At 45.9% G+C, this 9691-nt stretch overlaps 1 non-coding gene across 1 annotated transcript; it reads left to right on the plus strand.

Annotated features, from left to right (window-relative positions):
* The first annotated feature begins 8834 nt into the window (after positions 1–8834).
* On the plus strand, positions 8835–8967 carry LOC118708537. Its single transcript, XR_004984612.1, has one exon. It is a non-coding gene; the product is annotated as a small nucleolar RNA SNORA66 (small nucleolar RNA).
* The last annotated feature ends 724 nt before the right edge of the window (positions 8968–9691 follow it).

A 9691-nucleotide genomic window follows, 5' to 3' on the forward strand; every position in this document is an offset into this window, starting at 1 on the left:
CTCCTGGGGTATCCTCTCCCGGGTCTCCCTTAAGTACAGTCAAGTTCCTTTACTCACCATCTCATGGCTATTCAGCCTGCCTGTCACCATCGACCGTGTACAACCGTTTGTCCTGCAGAACAGAAGTGCTGTCTGAAGGATTAGAGGAGACAAATCCTACGGATAACAGTGAGTGCTCAGCACACGTGAGGCCCATTCCCATGTACACTATTTCCATCTCCTCTGAATTGCCAACTCCCCAAAGACATTAGTCATTCCCGGAGAGAAGGAAAGCATATTATTTTGAAAATATATATTTCATTATTTCAGAGAGGAAAGGAGAGGTAGAGAGAAACACCAGTGATGAGAGAGAATCATCGATTGGCTGCCTCCTACACATCCCTCACTGGGGATCTAGCCCACAACCCAGACATGTGCCCTGACAGGGAATTAAACCATGACCTCCTGGTTCATAGGTCAATGCTCCATCACCGAGCCATGCCTGCCGGGTGAAAAGTATGTTCTCTAACGAGACCTCAATCCTAGCCATCTCTTTTCTAGAGCAACAATCTTACCCATAATCCTCCACCCTCATTGCTGGTTCTCTCCTCACCTGGCTTGGGGTGATGAATGCCATTTCTACCTCTTTACCCAAAAGGGATCAGTTTGGGGGGTGACTTCCCACAAGGCAAGCTATTCTGGTAGAAAGTGGGAGTGAGGAAAGGGAGGAGATCTGAGGTGATGGCGACTTGGCCAGTCAGGACCGTTCCAAGGACAGCATCGCTCTCCCAACCCAGGGCCCCAGCCCACCCCAGCCCAGGGCCCCAGATCGCCCCAGCCCAGGGCCCCAAACCGCCAGACCGCCCCAGCCCAGGGCCCCAAACCCCCAGGCCGCCCCAGCCCAGGCCCCAAACCCCCAGACCGTCCCAGCCCAGGACCCAAACCCCCAGACCGCCCCAGCCCAGGACCCCAAACCCCCAGACTGCCCCAGCCCAGGGCCCAAACCCCCAGGCCACCCCAGCCCAGGCCCCAAACCCCCAGACCGCCCCAGCCCAGGACCCCAAACCCCACGACCGCCCCAGCCCAGGGCCTCAAACCCCCAGACTGCCCCAGCCCAGGGCCCCAAACCCCCAGACTGCCCCAGCCCAGGGCCCCAAGCCCCCAGGCCGCCCCAGCCCAGGGCCCCAAACCCCCAGGCTGCCCCAGCCCAGGCCCCAGGCCATGGGCTCTAGGCTTCCTCTGCAGGAGAGGCAGGCGGAGGCTCCCAGAGGCTGGGCAGGAGAGCCGCACACCCACCTGCAGGCGACAGTGAGGTGAATAGGCTGGAGGAGAATCAGTTTAAAACTAATCATAAGACTGACCAAAAGTTGGCTTCCGTTTTTTCTTTTTAGTCACCACAGGGCAGCAAGTTAAATAAACTCCTCTCCCAGAGTCTCTGTCGGACCCCTAATCAGCCCTGGGGGTGCCTGCAGGCCCTGGGCCGCGTGCAGTCCAGCACCCGGGCCCAGCCTGTGACACGTCCCTCGTGGCTTAGATGTTCCTGCCTTCACACGGCCCCCTCAGACATACGTGGGCGCCCGCAGAGGATGGTACAAACAGGACCGAGGCGTTCCAATGCCGTGTGAGCGCGCATGTCTGACAGCCCAACAGTGGAAGCAGGATGCAGCCTGAGCCGTGTGACTTTACTGAGTGTGTTTGTGATTCCCGCAGCGCAGACGCCCTCGCAGCCGCTCTGTACATCCCTGCGGGGAGCTCGGCTGCCATGGCCGTGACTGAGTTGCTATAAACACTAAATCGCATGGTGGCTTCCCTCCAGGAAGGAGTAAGGCCACGTTTGGTTTCTCAGAGAGGGGCTGCGGGGTCTCACTGGTAAGGAATCCTGCCTAAGAATACTTGGAAGACAAAGGTAAAAGAAAGCTTGTGAAGCAGGAGAGAGAGAGAGAGAGAGAGAAATCCAGGATAAGAGCAAGTCATTGATGGGCTGCCTCCTGCACACCTCTTACTGGGGTTGGGAGCCTGCAACCCAGGCTTGTGCTCTGACTGGGAATTGAACCGTGACCTCCTGGTTCATAGTTTGATGCTCAACCGCTGAGCCATGCTGGCGGACTCCCCAGAACACATAACTTAACACAGATCTGCCTTTCTCATTTGCTTGCTGATGGTCTGTCTCCCCTCTCCAGCCTGCAGGCTCCACAGGGGAGAATGTTTGTTTTGCTCTCTGCTGTATTGTTGGCACCTCGCACGATGCCCAGCAGCAGCAGCAGCAGCAGCAAGTGCTCAATGCACGTCTGTTGAAGACCGTGAGAGCCTGGCTTCTGTGGGTGCCAGCTTGGGGGTGTATCCCGCCACCCCATCTCCTGCCGACAGCCTGCAGCACTTCTGTTCCGCAGCGATGATAATCTACACCCAGTTTTCCTCTTCGCCAGGGAGCGCACCCCTCTCCTCTCTGCGTCTCAGGAGGGCACAGGGCCCCGTGAAACCTTGCACCCAGGCGGCCTATTATTCTAATCTCCCCACAGCCTTATTGGTGGGGTTCACTCATTATGCCGAGGAGGATCAAGGGGCTTGGGAGGTTGGATAATTTGCTGGCGGTCACCCTGTGAGTGAAACCAAGTTCTTAATCAACGATGACCCACTTCTCTCCGTAACCAGCTGAGTGACTCCGGTGAGCTATTTCATCTTTCTGATTCTGTTCCCTCATTTATGAAATTAAGGGGTTGAACCTGATCTCGGAACTGACAGTAAAATTATTCTGTGACCCGTGTGGCCCGGGCCTCTCTTAAAGGATTTTTAATTGCATGCCAGCACGGACGTTTTCCTTTCTGCTAACACCTTTGTGACACGAAGGCTGGATTTCTGCGGGGCCCTTTTAGTCTTAGAATTCTAAAGCCCACAGGCAGAAGTCATCAGCAAAATCTCACGTTCTGCAACTTCAAGTTGATACTGCTGTAATTAATCCTTCTTAATAAGGGGGAAGAAACAGAGGGGAAGACGGACATTCTAGGTGGGTCATCGGACAGCTTCACCAGGAGCCTGCAACGCTGCAGCCCCGGGCCGGAAGGGGTCCAACCAAGAAAAGAGAATCACCCATCGGCTGCCTCCCGCACGCCCCACACTGGGGACCGAGCCCACAACCTGGGCCTGCGCCCTTGACCAGAATTGAACCTCGGACCCTTCAGTCCAGAGGCTGATGCTCTATCTAAACCATATTTTTGGCTCAAATTATATTTTTATTACAAGGATAAAACAAATAACTGTTTACAAAATCACGGAGAAAAATAACCATTCCTTTCCTTACTCCTTCCAGGTGAAGAGAGAATTTTAGCACAGTCGCTGGCACCGCATTGAACTAGCACTGGGGATCAGTGCCTGCGAAATCGGTGCATAGAAGTTCCCAGCATGCACTGTTTCAGGAAAGGCTTGGGAGGAAGGATGCTGATTCACATCTACAGACTCAGCATCAGCGGCGGAGATGATAAATCTCCAACTTTTATGACACATCTGAGCTCTAAGATGTGTCCAAACAAGTGATAGCAATTACACAAGTTAAACAACTTGCTCTTGTCAATTGAACGTCTACTATGTAATAAGCATGAACATAGACACTTAACATATATCATTTAATTAAATTGCACCAATGCAAAAACAATTGCCAGGAGAGAGTAATTAACCAATCCTGAGAGTGTGCACTAAAGCGCTTTCTCAGGAACAGAGCTGCTCTTGGAAATAAAAGGAGCCAGCACAGATTACGTCACCCCAGTGGCCAACGGTGTTTGGGGAAGAGTCCAGAGCTTTTCTTTGAACTTTAGTCTCTGAAAACAAGCACATTAACTACTTTCCCCTTCCATGTATGGCACCATTTTTTTTTTTTAAAGGCCGACAGCCTCCTGCAGGGATATTCTGAAAGACCCACAGTATCTGATGAGACTCTGGCCAATGGCACTCCCATCCTTTCATTAACACCTTAAATGTAAGTGAAAAACTCTTTTGTTTGTGTGATCATATGTAATTATCCCACAAACCCTACCAATTAAAGTCAATGGTCTAATTTTAGGTGATGTACTTATTCAAGATCACTCGATTATAATTGGCACAGATTTTCAATCGTTTGTCCTCCTTTAGCTCCATTGTATTGAACAATAATACTCTGATTGACAGTTCTAGTCTACTGCAGTTGTGAGAGACAAAGACAAAACACTTTTTCGGCCTGGGCTTACCCACTGGGGGAATAAGTAATGGTACAGGCACAGAAAATTTAGATGCAAAAGAATGGTTATCTTACCAAGAAGTACTTCTCCCATTGGATTATTGATGATGAGACTAGTTACAATTGTCACAGGTTTTTTTTGAAAAAAAAAAATATATTATTGATTTTTTACAGAGAGGAAGAGAGAGGAATAGAGAGCTAGAAATATCAATGAGAATCATCGATCAGCTGCCTCTTGAACACCCCCTACTGGGGATGTGCCCGCAACCAAGGCACATGCCCTTGACCAGACTCGAACTTGGGATCTTTCAGTCAGCAGGCTGATGCTCTATCCACTGAACCAAACCAGTTTTGGCTGTCACAGCTTTTTAAAATCCTTACCTAGGATACTTTTATTAGTTTGAGAGAGAGAGGAAGGGAGAACTAGAGATAGAAAGAGAAATATTGATCAGTTGTCTCCCGTACATGCCCCTGATCAGGGATCAAACCTCAAACCTAGGTATATGCCTGGGAATGGAACTTGTAGCCCTTTGGTGTACAGGACAAAGCTCCAAACAAGGGAACTACCCCTCCAGGGTCATCATGGTTTTAATACTACTAATAGCTAACAGTTATTTAAATTTCACTACATGCTAAACTGTTTCCTAAAACTTTAACATACATTTTGTTAATGTGGCTAAAATATTTCATATTTTTCATTCAATAATCAAAGATGAGCTTAAAAGTGTGAGTATGTCTTGCATAGAAACCCTTGAGCTCCCTGGTCAAACTTCTTTTCTTTCCCAACCTCAATGCACTGTTCAGAGTCCATTTTCTGAACTGATGGATTTTATAATCTGTCTCATTTTCTTGCTATTGGCCATGTGATTGTCTTGAATGCAGAGTATTCATGACACAGAACTTTCTATTAAAGAATATCACATTTTAAAAAATCTTTTGTACCAAATGTGAATAACAAAAATGTTTACATATTTATTTTGTCTGGAACTATGTTTTTTATCCTCTTGTTCCCATACAGGAGGTAACTTACACAAGTATAAACAATGAAATAAAAGTAAAGAATCTAAAATTATGAATCTGAATAGGAAGTAGGGAACAGTTCAGCAAGTAAAATGTGAATGAAACAAGTCCTTGTGTTTCCACTTATTCCGCTGGTCAGAGGAAGGAAATGCAGGCACTCACCTGATTTACATGGAAGAAAACACATTAGTTCTTTGGGAAAGCGAATAATGGCTGGACACTAATCTTTGAAATGAATTTTCTACCACAGAGGTGTCTTATGAGGACCCTGAGTAAATTAATGAGCAATATCCTAAAAAACAGGCCTCCGCACAGCCTGCAGGGGTTTCTAAATGGCGTTTCTAATGTGCTCCCACACATCTCTTAATTAATGAGACTTCATGCCTCTGAAATGCAAGAGAGTCAAATGCTTCGTTAAAAGACGCTATATGACAGAGTCTGTGTTCCAGAATGCATCAGATGGTTTATCAGTGTTTTTAAAGGGGCAGGTATGTGTGTGTGTGTGTGTGTGTATGTGTGTGTGTGTGTGTATGTGTGTGTGTGCTGCCTGTAGCGGTGATTAGTGGATACAAATCCATGTCTCCCCGGCTGGGGGCCTCATCATCAAGGCGTCTCTTCTCCTTGGAACTTGAAGCATCTGGTAAAACCAACCAACACAATGTTTATTTTAAAAAGTGATTAAGATTATTTCAGTTTTCAGTTTCACAATTTCATTTACTCTCATTTTTCTCAGAATATAATGTAACCTCTCTTTGGGAGGAAATCTTGATGAATCAACCACTGGACAAAACAAAACAAAACACTGAAAACAGCTTTTCTTCAATAAGGCATTTAAAAATAGTAAACTTGTTTATTGAAATAGAGCAAGTTTATAAAAAAGCGCACACATCCACAAACTGAACCTGCCTGTGTGACCATGACCCAGTCAAGCAATAGGACATTCTATGTCCCTTCGTCTCCATTCCCGCCCCACCCAGTGATGACCACCATTCTACTTCAGACACCAGGCTTAGTTTTACCTGCGTTTGCACTGTTCCTAAGAGGAACCACACAGTTTATAGTCTTTTGCGTCTGGGTTCTTTGCCCAATATTGTGTTTGTGACCCCCATGTGCACACTCACGTTGGGGGGATGTGGCAGTTATTCACTGATTTTCACTTCTGAATGGTTTCCTATCCTATGATAAACCACACTCTGCTTTACCCACGTCAAGTGATAAAGGACGTGTAGGGTTTCTAGTTTGGGGCCATTATACCTAACCCAGCCTGGAACATTTTGTGCAAGTTACCCAGTGTGGAGGAGAGGCTGCTGGCCCACCGAGGGCATGCATGTCCAATTGTGATCGATCTGCCCACTCCCCAGCGTGACTGGACTGATCCCCACTCTATCAGCTGTCCATCTTCCTGGACTGATTCCCACTCCTGTCAGCTGTCTATCCTCCTGGACTGATTTGCACTCCATCAGCTGTCCATCCTCCTGCCACTGGCTCCTGTTAGTCATGGAATTGGGTCGTTCTGGTGGTTGTGCAGTGCTACCTCATTGTGGCTGAGTCTGCATTTCCCTCATAACTGATGAAGCTGACCGCTTTGCCATATGCTTATTGACCATTTGGAATCCTCTTTTGTGACGGCTTTAGCAAAATTTTCCATCACTTTGTACTAGTGTGTCTCATTCTTAGTGTTAAAAGAAACCAATAGTCATAAATCCTACCTTTCCAGTTCCATTTCTTAGTAAAAATGTTTTAAATTTTAATAAAGTCAAATATGTCAGTCTTTTCCTTTGGGTTAGTGCTTGTGTGTTTTCTCACCCTCAGATGTGAAAAGTTTTTTCTTTGCATCCTGCTGGAAGGTGGTGATGTGCCTTTCACAGTTAGGTCAGCATAGGAACTTTTCATCACAACCGTATGAGATAGTAGTAGAAATAATAACAATAATGATGATGATGATAATAGTAGTGGTATTTATTATGTGCCAGGTGGTGGGCATTAATCGACATCATAATTCTGTAATGTAGGGGTTACTGCCTACATTTTAAAGACAAGAAAGTTGAAGCTCAGTTGGTGAAGTACCTGTTGTCCTCCTGCTGACGAGAGATGACGAGAGGATTTGTATCCACGTCCGCTTCGTTCCATGGACAAATTTATTATTTTACCAGATTTCCTCCTAAAGCTTCCTGCTTGTGGGCTGTGTGCATAAAAGCCTTAAAATCTGTATATTCTAAATATAAAAACTCTAATTCTGGGAGAGAGAAAAAAATCAAGTGAGCAAAATAAAAATAAAAAGCAACACTTAGTGGGAATTCTAAAGCAGAGCATCGAAAAATGTGAAAATATAAAGATGAAAGTAATGTGCTGAGAACTCAGAAGAGGGAAAATGGATCAGAAGGACTGGCAACAATAGAGCCCGACAAATGAGATCATTAATGCGGGGCTTCCTCCTGCAAAGCTTTGCTGAAGAGCCAGGAGCAAGAGACAGAGCGGAGGAAAGGGAAGCAATCTGGGCCATCGCCACTCTGAGTGTCATCACCTCGTGGTTGGATTTCTAAGTCCGCCCTCAGGGGATTCCACTGCTCCCACTAGCCATTTGTTTTCGAGCAAGTGAGATCTCCTCCACACAGGGGCATGGCACTTTGTTATATCAGCTACTGTCTACGCACACAATAGGAAGCTTGCATTTTCCATTGGTTTCATCAGAATAATGCTTCCTATTAAATTATTTTCCACAGCAGCCCTTGATTTAAATGAGTAAAAACAGCAAAATAAGTAGTTCCAATTTAAAAAGATAAAAATGTAGACATAGCCCCTTTAGGACCTCCCTCACTAATTCTTACTAATATCTCTCACAAAGCAAGGAGATTATCCTTTTGAATGAGATTGTGTTCTATTATGTGACTATTCTTCCAAGCACTAATTTTCTCTCATAATAAGCTTAGTGTCCCCTCAACTTTGGGACTCTTTCTGTTGTTATTGTTATAATAGTATTATTTCATGGAAACATTTCTTTAGCATCACCGCAATGTTCAACACAGTCGCAGGTAGGGACTAATCCTCAGAAAAGACTAACCTTTGCAGTAATGGCTGACACTTGCTTATTGAAGTCTAGAGCAGGAAGTTACAGCTCTCTCACCTTAGCTTTTGGACGGTTTGTCGGACTTGATGATGATGGTTCTGCAGGAGTTCAGACACTTAGAAAGATAACACACTTATTAAAATTAGAACAACAACGTTGTGAATTTGTTATAGATATAAGTAAAAATGGCACCACTACCCAAAAGAACTAAGCACTTAGCCAGGCCCTGCCACCTGTGTTTTCTGGGAGGAAATGCCACAGGAATGGGCTGGGATGTGGAGAGGGATATTTTGATGAAGATATTTGGTCTGGGAGCTGAGCACTTTCCAAGTGCCTCTTCCCAGACTCTGGCATGAGTCTGTATGGAGGGCACTGCCACCCAAGACAGGCTCCGTTTCTCCTGATGCTCAGGCATGTGGCCGAGGAGCTGTCCCTTCTCCCTGAATCCAGAGCTGGAGCTGTTCTTGCTCCTCTCCAGGAGGGATGTTCTGATAGAGTGCTTGGTTTGTATTTTGTCTTGTTATGACATGGTCTTAACTGTCTCACAAAACACATTGCCTAGTGCAAACTCCATCACTAACTCTGCATGATACTATAGAAGTGAAGGGATCCAGGTTTGCTAAAGTAACTGTGGTGACAGAAATGTATTAGCCTCAGAAGCTACTGAGGTGGTTCATTATATCCTAGTATAGTGTAAAAAAAAAACAACACAACAAAACAAACTCATTGTCTATGCTGATAGAGCAGAAATAGATGAGAAAATAAACCCCGGAAAATAAGCCTCTGTGTGTGTGTGTGTGTGTGTGTGTGTGAGAGAGAGAGAGAGAGAGAGAGAGAGAGAGAGAGAGAGAGAGAGAGAGAGAGAGTCTTTGAGATTGAAAAATACCTTTAAAAGCAGGATTTCTTAGTTTCTGATTCAATCTAAACCTTCCCCGACAGGGCATCATGTTATAAAAGAGCGTGTCTTTTAATGTGACAGAATGCTCTCTGGGAAGAGAAGGTTGAGAAAAGCTTCTTGAGAGAAAGTGAAGGGACAAATAAAAATTTCTAATCCCAGACAAAAGAGAGCCACCCAGGAAGGGAGCCAAGAGCAGGCTCCAAGGGGAGAGTTGTAAAGCAACACCAAAAGGCAAACACATAAAAAAAGATTTAGCGATCTGGCTAATTAAACATTTAAACGCTTTATTTGTCAAAAACATCATAAACAACCCAAATGGCCTAAGACGACGACAGGTTGGAGCAATGTAACGGCGTTTGCAGTGTGGGCAGGAATTTGCTGAGCCAGGCACGCTTTGGCTGAGGGAGGCTAAGCATCGTTCAAGGTCACCCAGCCCAGATGTGGGCCGGCATCTCTCTGCTCCACAGCATATGCTTTTAGCCATCATTTCTGTCCTTCTTCTCCAGCTGTCCCTGGGCTT

The sequence above is a fragment of the Pipistrellus kuhlii genome, unplaced genomic scaffold (assembly GCF_014108245.1).
Source record: "Pipistrellus kuhlii isolate mPipKuh1 unplaced genomic scaffold, mPipKuh1.p scaffold_m20_p_6, whole genome shotgun sequence".
Taxonomy (NCBI): domain Eukaryota; kingdom Metazoa; phylum Chordata; class Mammalia; order Chiroptera; family Vespertilionidae; genus Pipistrellus; species Pipistrellus kuhlii.